Source organism: Rhinolophus ferrumequinum, chromosome 14 (assembly GCF_004115265.2).
Source record: "Rhinolophus ferrumequinum isolate MPI-CBG mRhiFer1 chromosome 14, mRhiFer1_v1.p, whole genome shotgun sequence".
Taxonomy (NCBI): Eukaryota; Metazoa; Chordata; class Mammalia; order Chiroptera; family Rhinolophidae; genus Rhinolophus; species Rhinolophus ferrumequinum.
The window spans coordinates 42,720,685-42,744,884 of record NC_046297.1 but is presented as its reverse complement, the minus strand read 5'-3'; the positions used below and the strand labels follow the sequence as shown (position 1 = coordinate 42,744,884).

General features: G+C 44.1%; 1 long non-coding RNA gene across 1 annotated transcript in view; it reads left to right on the top strand.

Moving 5' to 3' along the window:
- The window catches only part of LOC117033954 (uncharacterized), a 53,648-nt gene extending 32,979 nt beyond the window's left edge, over window positions 1-20,669 (top strand). Inside the window, exons 2-3 of the long non-coding RNA XR_004424988.1 lie at window positions 12,478-12,573; window positions 19,213-20,669. This is a non-coding gene — a long non-coding RNA (uncharacterized LOC117033954). The remainder of the gene's footprint in view (window positions 1-12,477; window positions 12,574-19,212) is intronic.
- The last annotated feature ends 3,531 nt before the right edge of the window (window positions 20,670-24,200 follow it).

Here is a 24,200-nt window from a genome sequence, read left to right as displayed (position 1 = left end):
CTTAAAACTCCTCAGTGGCTTTGCATTTTACCTGCGTGAAATCTGATCACCCTGTTGGGGCCCACGAAGCCCTGCACGACCTGGTACCCACCCCACTCTCCAACCTCATCTCTTGTCTCCACTTGCACATGTGCCATCTGTTGCGCATCTGCCTCTTTAGTTCCATAAACACACCTAGTTCATCACCAACTCAGGGCCTTTGCACAAACTGTTCCCACCACTTGGAAGGCGCTTGCCTGAATCCTTCAGTCTCAACTTAATTGTTACCTCAGGTCTCATTGACTACTTTAAAAAATAGATATCGTTTTTGTTCCTTATTGTTGCACACTGTTTCCTTCATATCATTTATCACATCAGAAATTGCTTGTATGTTTACTTTTCTTCTGCACTAGATTTTAAGTTTCACAGTACCTGGCTCGTATTGAGTGCTCATTTAAGAATATGTTGGACAAGTCTAACTCAAGTATACTTCCCCTAAAATGTGTTATGCTGCTACTAAAGTAAACTTTTCAAAATGGAAATAAATACTTCAACTCTGTATGATATAAGGATAAAAATATAACCCATTTTTCTTTATAAAAAAAGAACAAGAATGTGTTGAAAAAAATGTATGAAGAAATAAATGACTGAATACTTCCCTTTAGACTTCCAATAACATCAGTCCTTTTTCATATTCTCTTATATCCCATGGTCTGTCATAAATACCTTGTGCTTCTCATGCTGGAATTTTCCTCATTCCCCAGCTGGCTACATTTCCCAGGTGTTTTCAGCCTGCTAAAATCATTCTTTGGATCCTTTGGATGGCAAAACGTGACTCACACCTTGTCACAGCTGTGTGTCCACAGAAGCAGGTTAGAGTCCTCATCAAAGACTTTCTGTAGTTACCAAAGCAAATCTCAGGTTGCAACATACTGCCTCAGGAATAGAGACAGATCCCCAGGCTCATATGGTTAAGACGATTTTTCCAGTGAATCCACAGCATTGTTCAGTTTTAAGCCAAGAGTCAAAACAAGATGCTTAGGAAATCCAAGGTAACACTTCACATGCGAAACAGAAAGTATATGAGTTCATGGAACAAACACCATTTTTATGGTTTGGGTTGTGTCCCCCACGAAATTCACATGTTGAGGTCTTAATCCAGTATTTGGAAACAGAGCCCTTGCAAAAGTAAGTTAAGGTGAGGTTATGCAGACATAGGGTGGGCCCTAAACCAATATAACTAAAGTCCTTATAAAAAGGGGAAATTTGGATACAGACTCACATAGGGAGTGAAGAGGAAGGGAGAGGAATGCAAAAGGTTGCCAGCAAGCCACCCAAAGCTAGAGGAGAACATGGCACAGATTCTCTCTTACAGTCCTCAGAAGAAACCAACCCTGCTCACACCTTGATCACAACCTTCTAGCCTCCAATGAGACAATCAATTTCTGTTGTTAATGTCACTCAGTATATGGTATTTTGTTACAGCAGCCCTGGCGAATTAATACAACCAGCAATGGTGTTGGGCCAACTTGGACACTGTTTTCTGTATGCCTAAGATAAGTTAGTCCATTCTACCATCTAAATAACGTCAATTGTAACCGTTTCCTTGTTTGAGTAGTAGAAAGAACACGGGGCTTGGAGTGGGAGGTCCTGGAGCGTAGTCCTGGCACACATTCTCCACTCTGGCTTCAGTAGGCAGTAAGGTGAGAGGTTGCACTAGTTGATCTCTGGGTTCCCTCCCAGATCAGTGCTCTGTGGTTCTGTCATTCCCACAGCCTTTCCCACCATGGGCATGATTAACACCAAACTGCAAGGCTTAGGGAGTCCAGGGCCAAAAAGGTCTCAACCAGCAACTTAGATGTCAGGGTGGGGAGCTGCCGAGACCCCTCACCGTTAGACTTTGGTAACTATACCCTGTGTGCTTTCCCTTCCTAGCCTTTCTCACTAACAGAACTGCCCTGTCTTTCCATTTGCATGTGTGGAATTCAGTTGTAAACCATCCCAATGTGACTTTGTCTACTTGGAGATCTCACCTGGGGATGGTATTTGGGAGTCATTTGGGGGAAAGTGAGGGCATTTTTAGTTATCACCATGCTAGGGTATGGGGACAGAGCCCCAGAGAGCAGTTTCCAGGCTCTCAGCCTCACGTGGAAAGGTGCTGGCTTGGGTAGTAGATGGCCGTTAGCTGTGGCTGGCTGGCTGTCAGCTGTAACCATTGAGCCATTGGCCACTAATATAACTGCCGCGGCTGCCTTGGGGAGTGGAGTCGAGGAGAGTCGAGGGAAGTCAGAGAGTCGGTCGTTTGGCAGAAAAACAGAGAGCAGGTCGCACATTGTGTGACTCCAGCCTCCAGTGAGACTATAGTGGTGTGACTCCCCTACCTATGGCTCCGTGGGTGTTCCTTTTTGGCCTCACCATATCGTGTTCTTGTGTGGGGAGCGGGAGCTGAGGCCCTGCAGGACGCCCCACATGACATAGCGGGGGAGGGGTATCAGATTCATGGGCAAGGGCCAGGGGTGTTAGGGGTCCTACAGTATGCAGGGAAGTCCTACAAAATAAAAAATCCCCCCACCCAAATTCCAATAATGTCTCTGCTAAGAAACTTATAGGGTGGTGATGAGGAAAGAATATGGACCTTGGTGTCAGATGATGTTCCAATTACCTATTGCCATGTAACAAATCACCCCCAAAACTTGATGATGTCAATTAATAATCTCATTACTTTCTCCCAGAGCTGTGGTTTGATATATCAGTCAGGTTGTTCCACTTGGCGTCTCTCGTGTGAGAGATACTAACTGGCGCTAGAGTCAGCTGGAAGCTCACCTGGGCTGGATGTCGAAGATGGCAGCTCACTCACATGATTGGCAGTCGATGCCAGTTAAGCTGGGATGTTAACTAAAGTGCCTAGATGACCTCTGCACATGGCTTAGGCGTCCCCCAGGATGGCGGCTCCTTTCCAAGAGGGAGAGTCCAAGAGAGAACATCCCATAAAACCAAAGTAAAAGCTGCAATGATTCTTATGACCTACCCTTAGAACTGTCACCCAGCATCACTCACACAGTTTTATATCGATCAAAGCTGTCACAAGACCGGCCCAGATACAAGGGATGGAGAAATAGACTCCATATTTTCATGGAGCTGTGGAAGAAGAGCAGGAGGGATTAATCCATCTTTGAAAATATAATCTACACACTAGTCCAACCCTCTCAGTTTACTGCCTACTGAAGCCAGAGCGGGGAATGTGTGACAGAGGACTTATCTTTAGGTCCTGCCTCTGCCACTTACTATATCAAAGACTTCCATGAAATCCTGACCTTCTCTGAATTTTGGTGTTTTCCTGGAAAACAGAGAATAACATGGTACCTAACTTGCTAGGGTGCCTTGGAAACCTACGGGAACCCTTGCTAGATGTTACTATTGTTTACTTATTACTACCGTGTTTCCCCGAAAATAAGACCTAACTGGGCCATCAACTCTAATGTGTTTTTGCAGCAAAAATTAATATAAGACCCGGTATTATATTATATTATATTATATTATATTATATTATATTATAGACCCGGTCTTATGTTATAGTAAAATAAGACCGGGCCTTATATTAATTTTTGCTCCAAAAGACGCATTAGAGCTGATGGTCTGGCTAGATCATATTTTCGGGGAGACATGGTAGGAATGTCAGTCCCAGTTCCAGAAATTCTCCTCATACGGTGCATGTGTCTGCCACTGACGTCGTCTTTCCTGACAATGACTGAGGGATTTGAAGAGCATCCTCAGTGTGTTTGGAGTTGGTAAAGCCATCATTTAACTAATTGCAGGCTTAGCCTTCCTCCCTTTATTGGGTTTTTTAATTAATTTTTATTTATATTTTATCAAAATATATCATCTGTAAAAGCCTCTTGACCTCCTTCCTACCTGATCTTCCTTTTGTTCCCCAGAGACAACCCCTTGCAACAATCATAGCTTTTTTTGTATTTACATTCACATTTTTAGATAATAGGTGTATACAGTTCTTGAGTCACTTATTTTAAATATTTTCCACTATAGTAAGTGAATATTTTACAACACTCACTCCTCCCTTTATGAGCTTTTTATCCTTCCAACATAACTGTTTATCGGTTTTTGGTTAGATCCACACGTAGTATTTTCAGTATTATGATTATGTAAACTAAACATTAGTCACTACTGGGCCAAATAGTAAACTGAGATTACATTTCTTTTTTGCAATATTTCCTTCTTCCTGGAGTTGCTAGTTCCTTCATATTTTGCATTTGCTTTGTTTTTTCTAAACATTTTAGCCTTTCTGTATTTCCAACAACTCTGTAAACTGAGTCTCGATTCCCTCCTGGAGTCCTCAGGGCTCTGCTCTAACCTGGACTGGTTGGTCCCTAAGCCTGCACCATCGCTGTCACCCTGGGACTTCCCTTCACCAGAACCTTAGAAATTCCCTTTGCCTTTCTCCTTTGTCGAATCACAAGCCTTTCTCTTTCTAGATCACTCCCTCATCATGGTGGAGCATCTTCCAATAGCTTCCCAAGAAAGGGCACATCAGATGTAATTTTTTTTTTTTTTTTGTATTTTACATGTTTTCAAATGTCTTTATTTTATCCTCCTACTTATTGATAGTGTGGCTGGGAATAGAAATTTAGACTGAAAATATGGATATTTTCATTTTCTGCTGCTTGTTCATTGTCTCCGCTTCCTTCATAGATTTTGTTTTCCTGTGTGATTATTTTATTTGGATGCTTTCCTCCCTGGCGGTCCTTGACTACCCTTCATATTTAAAGATGAGGCCCTAATGAGCTGACTGGAAGTTCTATATACATGGATGGGATTTATTCTAGGGTGACTAGGCAGACAATGGGAGTTTACACCAGGAGCCTCCAAATGTCAATATATGTCTGTCTTTTTCCTGAAGTGGGTCAGTTGCTGCAGGAAAGAATCTGTTGTTCTGAGGCTAGGTGGGCAAAGGGGAAGGGAGAAGAATTCACTCAGTGTGAAAACTTTCACTCTGCTCCACCTTCCCTCTGTACCTAATGTCACTAGCACAGAGTCTCTCTGGTTCAGTTTTTACGGAAAATAAACCTTTCTTCTGCAGGAAAAGTAGGGTTTGGGGCCCCCAAGTCTTCCTGCCTTTTATAAATACTTCTAAACCACCCCTCTGTTTTCAGACCCCACATCATCTGCTTTCGCAGCATCTGGTTCCCCAATTCTTGAGGCTTGCTAAGGTTCTATGGGCCATAGCAACTTACTTCTCTTTGGGGTATGCCACTCCTGCCCCCAGGCACTCAGTTAGACTTTCCTCCTCTTTGCTAATTCCTTCACCTTTCCACTATCTTCGTATACTGTGGTTCAGGGTTACATATGTCTCCCAGCATGTAAAAGACTTTTGAGGAGGAGTAGAAATTGCTCTGCCCACCATCGTGAAACTCAAGATCCTGGCAGCCTTGAAGTCAGTGTTGGGAAAAACTGCATTTGGTGCTACCCTCAAATCAACAAACACATGTGGAGCATCTCAAAGTGCTCGAAACTTTGTAATGATAACATGAGCCGCAATAACTATTTTAACACCTACTATGTGCCAAATGGTTTGCATAAATTATCTTTAATCCTCACCACTACCTACAAGGTAGGTATTATCCCCATTTCACAGATGAGGAAACCGAAGCCCAGCACGTTTCAATAACTTGTTCCAGTTCATCCCTCTGATAAGTGACAGGGTCAGGATTTCAATCCTGGTCTGTCTGGCCCCAAATTGCCTCAACAACCAAAGCCTTACAAGCCTACCTCAAGTCACCCAATGAGTGGGCCTTAAATCTTGGGTAATCAGTCATGTCTAACACACTGTTATGCGCCAGGGCTTAGAAGTGAAGCCATAGTGCATCCTTTCATGGTGCAAATAAGGTCCCTTAGTGTATATGTTCTGTTTAGTTGTTCTTGTCTTGTGTTTGTTTGAGGTGAGCCCTCCAGGTAAGCGGCTAGGTCTTGAATCTGCAGTATGCAGCCATGAGCTGATTTTAAAAGGACCTAGTTCAACAAGAAGACTAATGAGACCAGTTGCCCTCCCCCTGCTCTGACTCCTGCTGATTGTGGAGCTGCAAGCAGGAGCAAGCGTAGCCATGGTGATGGTAGCTGTCTGCTGACAGCCAGCTGAGGGAGAGGGAGAGTGGGGGAGAGGAAAAAGGGAGAGGGAAACTGGGAAGAGGCCTCATGCAGGGGATGGAACCAATGAATTTCTCTGGAGAGGCTCCTTTGGAGAGGGGCCATGGGGGTGGGGCTGCCCCCCCCAGGAAGCTGGGTGCCTGCCATGTGCCCACCTGCCTTTCCCGCCTCCTCAGCACTCACGTTCTCACCTCTTCCCCTGACTCACCATGCAGAGGGTTGACTCACAGTACCTGGGGTGTAACCGGGACAGGAGGCACACGGAAGCCTCTGCTGAGTGCTCAGTGGGCTGGGGGTGAAGGACCTGGGCTTCACTTGGACAGGGTGGAGAAGGTCATGCTGAAGGCCCCTTCTCCTGCCATCTGTCCCCGCCCTGCCTCCAGCTCCACCATTTCCTGCTCCATTTCCCTGCTTGGTGGCTGAGCACTGTTGACAGTGCTTGACATGGAAGGTGAAGAGACCTGGGTCCATTGTTTTCACAGGCCTCAGTGCCCCGGTGTATGTCCCGTTCTCCGAATGTCTCCCTGCTCCAATACCTTCACAAGCTTCACATTGCTCTCAGCATAAAGACAAGACCCTGAAAATGGTGGATACAGCCCAGAGGCACTGCTCATGCCTTCCCCTCCAGTCCCGACTCCTACCTTCGTCCCCCTTAAGCTCTGCCCTGGACCACGCTGGACCTTTTCTTTCCCTGCAGGTTTCTCACAGGGCCATTGCATATGCACTTCCCTCCGCCTGGGATGCCCCCACTCCCTCCCCGCCTTTTGCCCCTTCAGATAGGAGCCTGAATATCACTTCCTAGGGAACGCCTGTCTTGGCCTTTTGGACCAGTCACTTCATCCCTGAGGCCCCCATGAACCTCTCCTTTGCAGCATTCCTCACAGCTGCCATGTCTTAGTATGATGTCTGTCCTGCACTGGACTGAAGGGGCCAGGAGGGCAGGGCCAGGCCTTTGTCTCTGCTTCCACGACTTTCCTGCACCCTGCACAGTGTCTGGCAGGGGTTCATCACTCAATAGGAAGGAAGGAAGGAAGGAAGGAAGGAAGGAAGGAAGGAAGGAAGGAAGGAAGGAAGGAAGGAAGGAAGGAAGGAAAGAAGCAGGGGGAGGAACACATGCATTAGCCCTGTTCAGGGAGAAGAGCTGCAGCCGGCTGCCCTGCACCTGCCCTGCACTTGCCCAGCTGGGAGCTAGAAAGCAGTGTGACTTTCTCCTGGCCTGCTCTTCCCGTCTGCCAAGAGACCATGATCATGGTGAAAATACTAGGCAAATTAAGGGCTTTGAGCTTTTTGAACCAAATGATCTTTTGTCTTACGCATACTCTCAAAAATGTATTTCTTGAAGGTGGGAGCATCTAGTACTTCTAGAATGAAAGAAAACGTTACTTGTGTACCCTGCCTGCCTCAGGTGGGGTACCCACCATCTGGCTCCCATTTCACAGAGTTTGCTTTCTTTTCTGCACCTACCAGTCCTGGTCCCATGTAGCCCCAGCCTTCTGATTTCCTTGGGATCATGTGCCCCTAAACGTCACTGACAGGGAAGGGCTTGAGGGAAAGTCTGGAAACAGCTTGTGGAGCCAAGCTCCCCCAAATGCAGGTGGCTGAGCTTCCGGCTGGGGGAGATAGAGAAGAGTGGAGGTTTCAGAGGTCCTTTTCTGAGGGGGTAAAGAAGCGAGTTCCTCTCAGCCTTGCAATCCCAGCCCTGGGCATTACAAAGGGCTCCAGAGAGTGAGTCACCTCTGATAAACCCAGGCCAGAGGGATTTTGATAAGATAGAAGGAAGGGTGTTTACTCTCGGCTCTTCAATAACAGGCCTGTCCCCTGGAGCGGAGGCCAAAGAATATCCTTTGGAAAGCAGAGGAAATCCTGCTAGAAACTAGAGGGAAGGCAGAATAACCTACTGCTCCAACTTACATTTTCTTGAACTTATTTTAAAAGGGCTCTGAGTCCGTCCTATTAGAGAATATTGTCTTAATGCATAATGAAAAGCAAATGCATTCTCTAGCTATGTGACTGAGTAAATTATTTTACTTCTCTGCTGATAAACTGCCTCTAAGCCAACTCAGATGATCTACTGAGGTCCCTTTCACACTAATAAATGTTTATGGAATTCATTAATGTCTCCTCTGTCATGAACTTGAGTTTGAATCTCAATTCTTGCATTTGCTGATTTTCCACCTCTGTAAAATGGAGCCTTCTCATGGGATTGTTGTGTGTGTCTCCAGCCTGGCACCCAGTTCCTGGAAGGAAGGAGCCAGCTAGATGTTAGTCACTATACTCCTTTTTCCCCACCTTCCAGTTGGTGTGGAATGGTCTATTGTGGGTGTTTAGTGGCCAGTACATTCTGCTTCTGAAAGGAAACTCTTGGCTTCTTAAGGACTATCTGGGAAGCCACAAGATTTTGTTCCTTTATTCAACTGGTGCTGGACTTGAAGTGCTTTAGCCTTTGAGTCACAGAGCACTTCTTTGTGAAATCCTGTTTCAGATAAACCAGTACTGCTTTAAGAAGAGGCAGCAGGACTGGGGAGCCTGTGTGAGCAAAGGAAAGAGAAATAGAGCAGGGTAGGGTGCCTTGCTTGTAGTCCAGCCCTAGAAATAATTAAAAACCCCATAAAACCACAGACAAGACTAGAAGCATACTTAGGGTTGACCTGCCCCAGCATCCTGGTTTAATGTACGAGGGAACAAATTCCCAGAGGGGAGGTGACCGCCCAGGATCACCCAGAGAGCAGGTCGTGGAGGTGGGACAAGAGCTCAATTCTGCCATCAGATAGAGATTGCCTTTGGATCTTGATATAACCACTGTACATTCTTCTTGAATCTTAGGGCCCTGCTCATTCCCACCAAGGGTTAACAGGGAACTGAGGTATAAAGTTCAGTTGGCTGGGGCTAACTTCCAGAGCAGTGGCTCCCTTTGGGCTTATAAGCTTACATACACACACAAAAACAACAACAACAACAACACAAAAACACACAAAGGCACAATGTAATAGTAGGTCAACAGTGAAGAATGTGTTATCAATCATGAAAGGTCATTTCTAACTCTTAAGGTTCTGTTTGATTCATTTGTTTGTTTTAATATTAGCCAAAGATAATCATTCATCTACAGACCTCTTGAAACCCAACCAATGTGTCAAAGGTCTCTTTGAGTTGCCAGTAGATATTGTGATCAGAAGGAGTATCATAGTCACTCAGGACTGAACACGTGGAAGCCCACACATCTGCCCCTCCTGCCTCCTTGCAAATGCCCAAGGAGAGACTACCGCATGTGACTGATGAGCGGTGGCAAGTGTAAATCTCCCAGGAATGCCCTGCACAAACCAGTGTCCCATTAACTGGAGGAAACAGTGTAAGGTGGGGCAAAGCTTCTACTTTCTTATCAGAGAATAGGGAAGGACATACAGGGGAGAGCTTTCCATCTCCTGGAGTTCTCCCTCTGGGTTCTCCCAGCCTTGTGATATAACTAAATGGATAAGTTGTATTTGTTGGGTCCTGAAAAATGTGAGGTGATTCCAAGTAAACAGCCTCCAGCCCAGGGCAAAAGAAAGGTTGCCCCCCTAAGGGTAGCACCACTAGCCTTGACTTCTAAAAGTACAGGTGGTGCCCAGGGAAAGGGTGGCAGAAGAGAAGGAACAAGAGTCTGGGTTTCCTGGGGGCTGGAGGCTACTGCTCTCAGAAGGCGTGGAGCCACAAGTGGATGGCACACCCTGGCAGAGTCAACTGAGTGTAGAAAGTGAGAGTCTATTCAAAAAACTTAAAAGGAATTCTCAAGTCCAGTTTCAAACTCTGCTGAGACATGAAGACTGGGTAGACCTTGGGGGACATAGAAACCCAGAGGGGCAGTGGGAGTGGACCAAACTGTAGCCTACAGAGACTCCTAGTAGAATATATAGTGTCTAAGCTAAGAGCACAACATGGGTGTAAGATAGCACGGTTTAAATCTCAGCTCCTCCACTTACTAGATGTGTAGCAGGTATTGGGAAGATATCTAAACCTTAGTCTTCGCAACCGAAAAAAAAAATTGGGATAATATTACCCACCTAATATTGTTGATGAAATTACATCAGATACATGAAATATGTATCATAGTGTCCAGCACATTAGAGTAAGTGCTTGCATTAGTTATCTATTGCTGCATAACAAATTACCCCCAGATTTGGGGTCTTAAGACAACAAACATTTATTATCTCGCAACTTCTGTGGGTCAGGAATCTGGGCACAGCTTAGCTGGATGCTTTTGCCTCAAGGTCTCTCAAGAGATTGCAGTCAAGCAGCTAGCAAAGAGGTCTCACCTTCAGGCATGGCTATGGGGGCGGGACACATCCAGGCTTGTGCACTGGTAATTGGCAGGCCCCAGTCTCTCACTTTGTGGTCCTCTACATAGGGCTCCCTCACGACATGACAGCTGGCTGTCTTCAGGGCACAGAATCCATGATAGAACAAGAGCAAGAGACAGTGCCCAAGGAGGAAGCCAGTTTTTGTTGTTGTTGTTGTTTTTAAGATTTTATTGAGGAAGGGGAACAGGACTTTATTGGGGAACAGCGCGTATTTCCAGGACTTTTTATTGGGGAAGAGTAGTGTGTTTTTCCCAGGACTCATCAGCTCCATCTAAGTCAAGTTGCTGTTCTTTCAGTCTTAGCTGTGGAGGGCGCAGCTCAGCTCCAGGTCCAGTCACCATTGTTAGCTGCAGGGAGCGCAGCCCACCATCCCTTGTGGAAGTTGAACCAGCAACTTTATGGTTGAGGGCACACGCTCCAACCAACTGAGCCATCTGGCCACCCAGGAGCTCAGCGGCAGCTCATTGACTTCATTCTAGTTGCGGAGGGCACAGCTCACTGGCCCATGTGGAAATCGAGCCGGCAGCCCTGTTGCCCAGAGCTCACGCTCTAACCAACTGAGCTACCCGTCCGTCCCCAGTTTTTTTATAATCTAGACTCAGAAGGGCACCCCATTACTTCTGATATATTCTATTCATCAGAGATGAGTCAATAAACCCAGCACACACGCCAGGAGACAGGTTACAGAGAGTGTGGATGTCAGGAGGCAGAGCTCACTGGGGGCCATCTTAGAGAATGCCTACCATGGTGTTTAATTAATGTCATCTATTTTATTATTCCTTTCATACATCTTATTCCCCAAATGATTCTCCATTAATGCCACTATAAGTTTTCACTTTTGTGTTTTGCTGCTGCTGTTCCTTCTGCCATAAATGTCTGCTTTCAAATACTTACATTTTTCAAACCTACCCATCGTTTAAAGCCAGACTCAAATGCCACCTCCAGGCAAGCTTGGCTAATTTCCCCTCGTAGGAAGTAGGTAGGAAGTAGGTAGGAAGTAGTCATTTCCTTCTCTGAAGTCAAAGGGAGAAAAGTTTGAGGAGGAGAAGTGACAAACAAAGGACAGCTATTTTGTGCTCAAGAAGATAAATGCAATGATGCTTAGATGAACAGGAACAAGGTAATGCAAATACATTTCATGTACTTTTTTCTCAAAAACAAGCTATTGGTTTTTGGCATCCTGGATCAATGAGGACACCAGCTCTGTTAGGCTCTTACAGAAACTGCTCTCTATTTCCGTTTGTTATGGACTGGCTGAGCACCTATCCATTTGTTAGTCCCTGGGACTAGGCTTCTAGAACAAAGGTAATATGGGTCAGAAAAATGAAGGATCCTCTGTAAGGTAGGTTCCAATAGCTCCAACAGCACGTACAGAGCCTTCTGCCTGGCTAGAGGTAAATCAATTGGCAGATAAACCTAACTGTGGTGGTTCGTTCTTCTAAGAATTCTATTATGGGTGTGAACATTCCATCTTCCAACAAGATTCTATGAAACCTGAAAGGAACCCTATTGCCCACAAAAATGCTGTCCTCTAATGAGTCCAGGTAGCCCCAAAGGATGAACTGCCATGGAGTTTCCATGGGGGTTGTAGGCTGCTGAGGAAAAGATAAAGCCAGTGCAGCGAATGTGGCTGGTGCGGAGTCATGGATCCTAATGGAACCAATTCAGCCACAGCCTTGAGAAGAGGGCCATCAGGTCAACTCCAGAGAAGAAGGGAGGGAAATTCTCACATGCTTTCCCACTGTAGTGTGTCGGACTGAGCACTTAATATTCACAGTCTTATCGAATCCTCAGGTAAGCCTGGCGAAGCAGTGGGTATTTACCCCATTCACATCCCCTGCCCCTATTACCACCCCACCTTTATCAGAAGATATGTACAAAAAGTGATGACACAATCAGAAAGTTAACAGGATGGGCAATCTCAATCTAAATATTAGCTTCCATTTTTATGTGAACCATCTTCCTCTCTCCTTACTCTTTCCACCCTGGTTTTGTGTCTTTTAAGATTGGGTCCACTTTCCTGTCCCAAAGGAGATGACTCCCAGAAGGAAGCAGAAGCCTCAAGCCAGGGAAAGATACAGGACTGATTCAAGACTGTGGGGTAAGAAGATAAGCTTGAAACTCTTGATGCCAATCTTTTCCTGCTGGCCTCAACTTGATGGTGTGGACTGGTTTTACCCACTGTTGAGTTTTTGGGGAAGTGTGGTTGTGAAGGGACCTGGAGGTCTAGAAGAGCCCACTCAAGACAATATGGTAGGATTTGTCCTTTGATCTTTCTAACAAATACTTAGCATAAACCCTCTGCCAAGCACTAGGCTAATACGTACAATAGGACAAAGCAGAGAGAGACCCAAACTGCCCTCAAGGAATCCAGAATTCTATAGGGGAAATACAATGTACACACATCACTTGAAAATAAGACAGCATGTTATAAATGCCATTAGAAAGATAAAATCAAATTACTATTCCTTAAAAAGGAAGAAAATTCTGGCACGTGCTATAATGTTAATTAACTTGCAGGACTTATTCTAAGTGAAATAAGCCAATTACAAAAAAAGATAGATCCTGTATAATTCCAGTTATATGAGGTACCTAAGTAATCAAATGCATCGAGACAGAAAGTTGAATGGTGTTTGCCAGTAAAATGGGGAGGGGGAAATGAGGAGGCCTTGTGTAATGAGGATAAAGTTTCAGTTTTGCAAAATGAAAAAGTTCTGGTGATTGGTTGCACAACAATGTGAAATACTTGACACTACTGAACTGCATACTTAAAAATATTTAAGATGGTACAATTTATGCTATGTGTATTTTACCATCATTTACAATTTTTTTAATTTAAGTAAAAAAATACTATTGACCTGCAGAAGGTAAAGCAATTATACATCTAACTAGACATACCCAAGAAGGTTTCATGTAGGAGGGGGAATTTGAGCTGAGCCTTGTAGAACAGATGGGCTAAAGGTGGACAGAAAAGACCATTTCAGGTGAACACAGCAGCAGGAGGAAAGGCACATCTTTTTAAAAAAAATCCAGCAATTTTTCTCTTCCATTGCATCAACCCTTAACAGTCATTTTTCCAGTGATCAAAATGCTGGAGCCTGTATCTGTGACTCTCTACTGTGACATCTCAGCGAGGCACGACTCTCCTGCCTCCTGCCTCCCTTCATCTCTTCCCCTCTCTGTGCATGCCTCTTCCTGCCTCTTGTTCTTACTCTCCCTCTGGTGTCTTTTGAACCTTCCAAAATGAAATCCTTGACAAAGGTTTGCTTTCAGCCCAGAGGCAGGCTTCCTTGAGGTCTCTTTAATAACAGCAAACATCCAGTGGCTGACACACCTTTATTAACAGGCCCTGTTTTGTTGTTCTTTTTCCTCCTTGGATACCTGAAGCTTAAGAAGAAATTACCTCATCACTCCCAACAGGCAAGTCTCAATTGTAAGAACAGTCTTTCTGACAGACACTCCATTGCCAATTCTGCCTGACTGACAGTAGTTTTACAGAAGGGCACTCTGACAGGGAGGAAAAGGGAGACAGCGATTGACACTGAACTCATGAACAGACGTCTAGACAAGGGTGGGCTCCACAGAGAATTTCTTCATCTGTGGCAGGATTAGTAAAGCCAGAATTTATTATTCTCCTTGTTAATCATAGAAATGTATGGCAGAATCTTCCTATTTCTGATTAGAATGGTAACAAGAGAAAGGGAAGACGTCTCTGGCTCCAGGAGGACCCTCCTCTGCCCCCCATGCACAGCAGCCCTGCTGTCAGTCATCTTGACCCTGCCAGGTGGTCACTGGCTCCTATGGAGGGTGTGGAGCTCACCCTCTCAGCTTCCCTAAGTGCAGCCTCATCTAGTGGGGATGCACAAGACGTGCCTGTTAGATCGAATCTGGTTGATCCGAAGTGAAACCCTCACTTCACTCTGCCCGGTGGGATTCCCAGAGGCTGCCAGGTCTCCAATTAGAAAATCGCCTGGTTTTCAGTTTTATCTTTTTTGTCTTGTCCTTCATTTCCCATCATTAATGAGTGAGGACTCAGTACCCTTTTGGGGAACAAATGGTGCCAACTCCTGGACATAGTACAAGCAGCAGCATCACAGACCCTACACCCCTCCACAACGTGTCTCCACCCTGGGGTTCACACTGCCCTTTTCTCGGTGTCTGCAGCTTAGTGTAGATGGCGTCAAGCAATCAAATGTTGGAGAGAAGGCCTGGCTCCCGCTCTGACATTTACTTTGTAGAAACTGACCACTTGGGAGTTGAGGGGGGCAAATCCAATTTAGTGACCATGGTTCTTCCTTGGTGTCTATTCAATTCCATTAAAAACTGTAACCACAAAATCGTGGAATCTCAGCACTGGGAGGCACCTCAGGTGTTGCCATGGCCAAGTCCGGCAGAATGCAAGAATCCTCCATAAGCGTCCCCGCTGGCTGATGTCGGCCCAAATGATCCGTTTTCCCTGATGGAAAATGCATTCCATTTAGGAGTGAAATTAACTATTAGAAAACTCTTCCTTAGACTGAATGAAGACTGAATTTTGTTCCTTTAATAGCTTCCACCCATAGATACTAATGCTGGACGTATGTAGCTATACTAACCAACTGACTGACTGACTGACTAATGGAATAAATGAATAAATTATTAAACAGAGTAAATTGGCAAGGAGGAGGAAAAGGGAAGGAGAGAAAGTAATTGCAATGATGAGAGGTAGTGGGATAGTGGGAAGAGATAGGAAAGGAAAATTTTTTTCTAAGCATTTTTTTTCTTTTAGAGGGGAAGGAGGGAAGCCTGGTTGTCCTAGCGAATGTTTTCATTCCCTAACGTCTCTTAAACAAACCCACCAAAAAATGAAAAAAGCAAAACAAAAACAAAACAACAATCCATTTTATAAGTAAATCAGATTTTACAAATAAATACATTTGTGAAATGAATTAAATTACTTTTGATTAGTGTAAAAGTTACTCAAGACAAGTGTTGCCTATTTTCCCCAAGTTGCTTTGTCATGACCTACTTCTCTCTCTCTCTCTCTCTCTCTCTCTCTCTCTCTCTCACACACACACACACACACACACACACACACCCCAGAGCTTACAAATCATTGCTTTCTGGGCTCCTCAGAGGGCCCTCCCTGGCACCACCATCCCCCACCCCACTCCCACACACCCACCTACAGCTCCATATTCTGCAGACAGGCAGCAAACACACATTGCATTTTTCCTGCTGTGTGGGAGGGTTGGGGAGCATTCCCAGGGTGCAGGCTGCAAGTGCTCCCCTAAATCTCAAGATGAAGATGGATCACGCTGCCTTACAGGGCCTCACATCGTGGTCCTGGACTTAGGCTCACAGTATCTGCCATTTTCCCTTCCTTCTTTCCTTCCCATCCCCTTGTATACCCTAGAAACGGTTCCCACCCACCAGGTACCACAGCATACTCTCTCCCCCATAAATAGGAAAGGGGGCCTTGCCAATGTGTCTGGTGTCTGAGTCTGCCCTGCAGGAGCCGATAATCTAAAAACAGTCCCTTCTGCAGGGCACTGGACTGCAGTGAACACGGCAGCAAAGGCTGCAGAGACTGGTACTAAAAATGACACTTGTGTTCTGGATCCTTCCTGGTAACCTCCTGCACTGCCCCCCACCCCCAATCTGGGATTAGGAAGCCAAAGCCAACAGTGCCAAGTGAGATGGAGAGTGGGAAACTGTATACGGTTTTCTGGCAGCAAGGACAGCCAATCCAGATCACACCAGCCAGACCCTCCCTGTGTTCTGTAATTCGGCTACAAATACACCCTTGGCTTTCTGCCTTTCATTTTGCACATAATTGTAGCTATACTTATCAAACATCTACTAGATTTTCTGTGCGCTGGTGCTTAGAATGTTCAGTACAGAAAGGACCCTAGATGTCAGTCAATTTTTATGAGCCTCCTATTATGCACCTGACCTTCTGCTAGAAGATTAACATCCGTTCAACAAATACAGGATGTCTTTTCCAGTCCCATGAATCAGAGTTGGTCATTCCTCTCTGTGCTCCCTCAGCACTTTGTTAGACCAAATATCCTAGGACGTTTTTCATGCAACTCTGTTCTGCATTTAGTGGATATCCTGTCTATCTCCACTCAGACCAGGAATGCCATGAGGGCAAGTCATATTCCTCCCAAATCCCTCCCTGCTCCTAGCACAAACCCAAAACACAGGGGCTTAGCAAAGAGACTCGCAGCGGAATTCCCATCTTCTCCTTTCCCTTCCATCTTACCAAGAAATAACTGTTTCTTCCCAACAAGGGGAGTCTGGCCCTCCCTGGGAATGGCTCCCAGGTGTACATGGGTTTTATTCAAGAATCTGGGGAGACACAGAGAGAGAGTTACAATGTTCTCCAGAGGCCCTGTCAGAGCTGATAGTAACTAGGGTTTCCAGGCGGGAATTCCTGCCCATTCTCAAGAATTTTTTTCGCTTTCCCATTCCCGAATCCCGAGAAAAGTTGGTCGGGAAATCAGGAAAATCCGCTTCTTGAACCCAGTAATACCCACAATGGGAAATAAACGTATTACTCACAACGTATCTCTTACACATTTTTCCTATTTATTGCTAGGGTTTCCAGACAGGAATTCCTGCCTGTTCTTGGAAATTTTTTTCACTTTTCAGTTCCCAAGTCCCGAGAAAAGTTGGTTGGGAAATCGGGAAAATCAGCTCCTTGAACCCAGGTGGTTGGTAGTATCAGCCGTCACTTTGTGGAAACGATTCGTCGTAGAGAACAGAAAACAGTTTATATCTCGGGATTCGGGAACGGAAAAGCGAAAAGAATTACTGAGAATCCTAATACTAACACCATGTAGGGGCCTAGATCCAAGTCTTATAGGGTTGTCCTCCCCTGCACGACCTTGGCCTTCTGATAGGAAGCCACATGCTTCCTTTGCCCTAAGAGGCTTGGAGCACCATCTCCACCCCAAAGTGTTCTCCCATTAAGTGTTATCAGAATGGCAGCCAAACCTGTCTGATTTTGCTGGGTAATTTCCATTTCAAGTACAGGTAGCCCCCATATCACACAGCACTTCTATAATATGGTTTCGCTCTAACACGGTTTGAGAATTGGGGAAAACCCTTGTACAACACTGCATCCTAGAACACGGTTTCACTCTAACACGGTTTGAGAATTAGAGAAATCCCCAAACAACACAGAGTGTAATAAGAGCTTTAAAAAGCAAAAAGTATCTCATGCGAAATTAGGGAAATCCCAAACAAATGGAACATAACAAGAGCTTTTAAGAGCAAAAGATATCTCATTTGAAATTAGGGAAATCCCCAAATAACACGGAACATAATAAAAGCTTGTAAGAGCAAAAGATATCTCATTTGAAATTTTTCATTTGAGCTGGATGTCATATCAGATTTGACTGCAGAATTTTAAAATTTATTAGAATTTTAAATCCATTTTGTTCATGGAGTGTTAAGTTCAGAGGATGAAGATATCTTGTTAAAAAGAAAACGCCCTCGATTAATGGTGCTTCGTAGTGATGACAAAGAAAACATTATTTAATATATATTAATATGTTATACTTTTGGTGAAAATTACTTTCATAAAGATATTTCTCTTAATTACAAAAATATAATAGTATGTTTTTAAAATTTTTGGAATCTAACTCCCTTTTTTGTACTAGGTCTTTGTTTCGTATAACATGGATTCGCATAACACGGCATTTTTAGGAACCTAACAACCGTGTTATACAGGGGGTAGCTGTATTCTGTTTCATTGTTCCTACGTATTCATGTCAGTGTGTCAGACTATGCTATTTCCAGTTCAGAAAATAGAATTTGGAATTCTACTCTCCAACAATCATTCTTTTGGCTGTTCAGAAATCCCCTATAATTGTTTGGGTTCCCCCCTAAAGTGGAGACCTAAGAAAAGGATTCAAGTGCAAATGGTGTACCTGGGAGGTGCAGACAGTGCCAGTAATGGAATGGGAAGAGAGACAAGAAAAGGAAGGCAGCTAATAAAGGGTCTGGGACCTAGCCAGCTGCTAATGTGGGTGATGGAGCTTCATCCCATCTGGGAAACTGGGGATTCATGTAAAACACACCCCTCGGACATAGTTCACCTGAAGGGTGCAAGGGTCAGGGCATCCATCAACAAGGCTCCTCAGTCATTGGTTGCATGATTCTCCTCGGAGGCTCTGAACCTGCCATCAGATAGTGCAGGGTGCTCCAGTGGTGAGGGGAAACCCCTAGACAGCAAAGTACCACACTGGTAGCAGCTGGAAGCTGGAGCGGTATACATGGATTGGTACAAGCCAAGAGAGGTGGTAGGGCACTGGCAGAGTGTTCTACAACTTCTCACTTCTAGGAGATGTGACTGTAATCCACATAGGAGGGGTTATAGATTGTAATGACTGAGAGTGAAGTCCTCTAAGAACAGGACTCAGTATATAAATTAGTGCCAAGGAGGCTGAAGAAAAAGATACTGAAAAAGATGGTGGGTATGCACAAATGCCAGCTCCTCGCACCTCCCAGTTCTGCACTGGCCCAGTCTCCTTAGTACTGCATCGACAGAACCCAAAGAACTATTTCTAAAAGGTAGGTGGGTGATCTGAACCCCAATCAAGAGGCCCACATTCCATCTGTCAGAGTTTCACTGGGACTTCAGTGGGAGAAAGCAGGAAGGACGAGGAAGGACGGGATGAGCTGGGAACTGACACTCCCCGAATACCTACTGCAGTACAGCCCTTTCCATTCCTTATATTATCTCTTCCAGGTTCATAACAACCCCTCAAAACCAGCACATGACCTGCGAGGTGGCCAATGGGAGTAATGTCTGCTCAGAATGGCACACCCTTCTTCAGGGCAATATTCATTTGGACCACAAGGTAGGGGCTACCAATCATGGTCTTCCATCAGCCTGGCCACAGAAACTGCTCCAGGAACGTACGTGTGAACCAACATGACACAATAGGTGGACATCCCTGGGATTTTCCAAAGCAGAGCAAGGAAAGAGAGCCTTTCATCTTTGATCACTGAGCTGTGAGAATATAAGTTTGAAATTGCTGGGATTATGAATCCTTCCCCTTAAGAAAGAAAAAATACCGAGAAACAGGGAAACAGAGCAAGTTCCAATGACGCTCCTATCCTTTGATTGCATACATGAACCAATAAATTCCCCCTTTTCTCTTAAACTACTTCAGGTGGTTTCCGCCATTTGCAACTGAAAGAATAACTACTATTCATGCTGGTTTTCTGGATAAGTGTACTAAGGCTCCAAAGATTAGGTAACCTGCCTGAAACTCACGCATCCCAAGTGCCTGGGTAGGAGGCCTCTCCACATTTATCTGGCTCTGGACCAGTGCTCTGTGTCTTCAGGTCAGTCTCAGTAACACTGTGTTGGGCTAGTGCCAACAGTGAGCTAGCGCTGGCTATTACTCATGACAGCCCATTATTAATATTCAGGAATTTTGTAAGCCAGTTGATATCACATTGGTAGCTTGAAATTGGCCATGTTGGGATTATTTACACCACAGAAATTTGCAAATGGTACAAAACCAGGGCATCCCCCATCCCCAAGAGCCAGTTGTTAAACATTCAACACATACATCTTGAAAGTTCATTTCCTTTCTGGGCTCAAAGGGGACATTCTCAGTACCACTCTTGGAGCCAGTGCATGTCTAGTGGCCACCAGATGTCTGAGCCTGGAAAGAGATGCCCCCAGAAAATCGCAGGTACTTGGTTGAGCCCTCCTCAACCTGCATCGGGGACCTCTGGAGCTCCATGTCTCTGCATGGAGTCCCTATGGGCATGAACAAAGTCCCTTCTGCTTTTGTTCTTACACAGCTCAGCTCAGCGTGAGACACAGAGCGAGTGTATGCTGCCTGACCCAGCAATGAAGCAATTCTTGCATCCAGGCCTGTCTCACTCAAGAAGGGGGAGGAGGGTTTTAGGGGAGCTCAATTTGCTTGTGGAGTCCCCACAAAGAAAGGAGAATGGGAGTCTATTCCCATGGGATGGGCAGTGACCCAGCGTGTCATGGGCAGAAGCACACCTTCTTCTGACCCGTTCTCACTCAGTGCTGAGGCAGCCCAGGCCATATTTCTGACATCAAATCTAGTGTTAAGAGGATCTAATACCAATCCTGCTCAAGCTCTTCCAAGAAACTGAAGAAGAGACAGTACTCCCTAACTCATTTTATGAGGCCAACATCACCCTGATACCAAAACCTGGTAAGGACAACACAAAAAAAGAAAACTACAGACCAATATCTCTGATGAATACAGACACAAAAATCCTAAACAAAATTCTAGCAAATCGAATGCAACAACGCATTAAAAAGATTATTCATCACAACCAAGTGGGGTTCATCCCAGGGGCACAAGCATGGTTCAACATCTACAAATCCATCAATGTGATACATCACATAAACAAAATAAAGGACAAAAATCATATGATTATATCAATTGATGCAGAAAAAGCATTTGACAAGATACAACATCCATTTATGATTAAAACACTTAATAAAATAGGTATAGAAGGAAAATACCTTAACATAATAAAGACGATATATGACAAAGCCTCAGCTAATCTCATAATTAATGGTAAAAAACTGAAGCCCTTTGCTCTATGTTCAGGAACACGACAGGGCTGTCTCCTATCACCTCTGCTTTTCAACATAGTGTTGGAAGTCCTTACCAGAGCAATCAGGCAAGCGAAAGAAATAAAAGGCATCCAAATTGGGAATGAAGAAGTTAAATTGTCATTCTTTGCAGATGACATGATGCTATACATAGAAAACCCTTAAGACTCCACTAAAAAGCTATTAGAAACAATCAATGAATACAGTAAAGTTGCTGGCTACAATATCAACATACAAAAGTCCATTGCATTCCTATATACTAACAATGAAATCTCAGAAAATCAGAAATCAGAAATCAGAAATCAGAAAAAGAAATAAAAAAACCCCACAATTCCTTTTGCAATTGCAGCAAAAAGAATAAAATACCTAAGAATAAACTTAACCAAGGATGTGAAAGACCTATATGCTAAAAACTATAAGACATTTTTAAAAGAAATTGAAGACACAAAGAAATGGGAAGACATTCCGTGTTCATGGATTGGAAGAATCAACGTAGTTAAAATGGCCAAACTACCCAAAGCAACATACAGATTTAATGCCATCCCCATCAAAATCCCAATGGCATTTTTTAAAGAAATACAACAAAAAATCATCAGATTTGTTTGGAACCACAAAAGACCCCAAATAGCCAAAACAATCTTAAGAAAAAAGAACAATGCTGGAGGTATCACACTCCCTGACTTTAGCCTGTACTACAGGGCAACAATAATCAAAACAGCATGGTATTGGCAGAAAAACAGACACATAGACCAATGGAATAGAATTGAGAACCCAGAAATAAAACCACATAAATATGGACAAATAATTTTTGACAAAGAAGCAAAAAACATACAATGGAGAAAAGATAGCCTCTTCAATAAATGGTGCTGGCAGAATTGGAAAGCCACGTGCAAATGAATGAAACTGGACTGCTATCTGTCACCATGTACCAAAATTAATTCAAAATGGATCAAAGACTTAAGCATAAGACCTGAAACAATAAACTGCATAGAAGAAAACATAGGTACTAAACTTATGGAGCTTGGGTTCAAAGAGCGTTTCATGAATTTGACTCCAAAGACAAGGGAAGTAAAAGCTAAAATAAGTGAATGGGACTATATCAAACTTAAAAGCTTCTGCATAGTAAAATAAACCATCAACCAAATAAAGAGGCAACCAACTGAATGGGAAAAGATTTTTACAAACAGTGCCTCCGATAAAGGGATAATATCCAAAATATACAAGGAACTCACGCAAATCAACAACGAAAACACAAACAACCCAATTGAAAAATGGGCAGAGGACCTGAAGAGACATTTCTCCAAAGAGGACATACAAATGACAAATAGACATATGAAAAAAATGCTCAACATCATTAATCATCAGAGAAATGCAAATAAAAACCACAATGAGATATCACCTCTCCCCAGTCAGAATGGCTATCGTCAACAAGGCAAATAGTAACAAGTGTTGGAGAGGCTGTGGAGAAAAAGAAACCCTCATACACTGTTGGTGGGAATGCAGACTGGTGCAGCCGCTATGGAAGGCAGTGTGGAGGTTCCTCAAAAAATTACAAATAGAATTACCGTATGACCCAGCAATCCTTCTCCTGGGTCTCTACCCCAAAAATCTGAAAACATTTATCCATAAAGACTCCAATGTTCCAATATGAAACAGGACTCCAATGTTCCAATATGTGCTCCAATGTTCATTGCAGCTTTATTTACCATGGCCAAGACATGGAAACAACCAAAATGTCCTTCGATAGATGAATGGCTAAAGAAGTTGTGGTATATATACACAATGGAATACTATTCGGCAGTAAGAAAAGATGAAATAGGACCATTTGTGACAACATGGATGGATCTTGAGATTATAATGCTAAGCGAAATAAGTCAGACAGAAAAAGCAGAGAACCATATGATTTCACTAATATGTGGTATATGAACCAAAAACAACAAAAGAACAAGACAAACAAATGAGAAACAAAAACTCATAGACACAGACAATAGTTTAGTGGTTACCAGAGGGTAAGGGGGGAGGGGGTGGGAGATGAGGGCAAAGGGGATCAAATGTGTGGTGATGGAAGGAGAACTGACTCTGGGTGGTGAACACACAGTGTGATTTATAGATGATGTAATACAGAATTGTACATCTGAAATCTATGTAACTTTACTAACAATTGTCACCCCAATAAACTTTAATTAAAAAAAAAATCTAGTGTTAAATTTGGCTGTGACCGTTAAAAACAAAAGTCAATGACACATTTTAAAGGAACAGACATTACTATTCTCAAAGCAGCATCCAAATGCAGACATCTAACCTTGTGTGCGTCTGTGTGTGTGTGTGTGTGTGTTTGTATGTTTGTTTGTTTGTTTTTCTCAGACTTGGGAGGGTCTTCCAGAGAAGTAAAGGTAAGGGATTTCTGTGAGCTTCAACCAGGAAACAGGACAAAAGCAAGTCAGAGGGGCAGGTGGGAAGGTCTCCAGGTGCAAAAAGGAGCCTGGGGGAGTGGGCTAACTCTTCCAGGCCACAAACGAGGTCTTTGCAGAAGGAGCAGTTTCCAAGGCCAACATTGCCCCAAATGCCCGCCTAACAATATGGACAAAGTCCAGTTCAAAAATGCATCTAAGAATTTTAAGGCAACAACTTAGATAATTTTTTCAGAACTGGAAATAAATGACCTTGGGCTAAAATTTCTCCAGCCCAGTAGAACGATTTAAGTGCACGCGTTATCGCTGATATTTAATCTGCTACCAGCACCCAAGACAGCAGAACAATTCCTCCTTTCAATTCCTTCCTTGGGCTCCTCCCCTCACAGAACCTTGCAGGGCTGAGCAATTTGGGCTTAAAAATGGTAGCTACTCGTGCTTATAATCTCCCACAAAGTGCTACTTTCCAGAGTTGGTGTCCCCATCTCCTGCCTTCTGTCCCGGCAGCTGTAGATCTCGTAAATCACACGGACATAGCAGGGACTGCAGAAGCCCCTCGTGTTGTTCAAATTAAAGTAAAATGACTGGGCACCACTTTTCCTTTAACTCAGCTCAGAGAACAAGAGCCAGATGCTTCCTTTAACTTCCAGTTGTACTCAGCCTGCAAGCACCTCTGGGGGCATAGGCTGGCCCAATTGTCAGGCCTCAGGT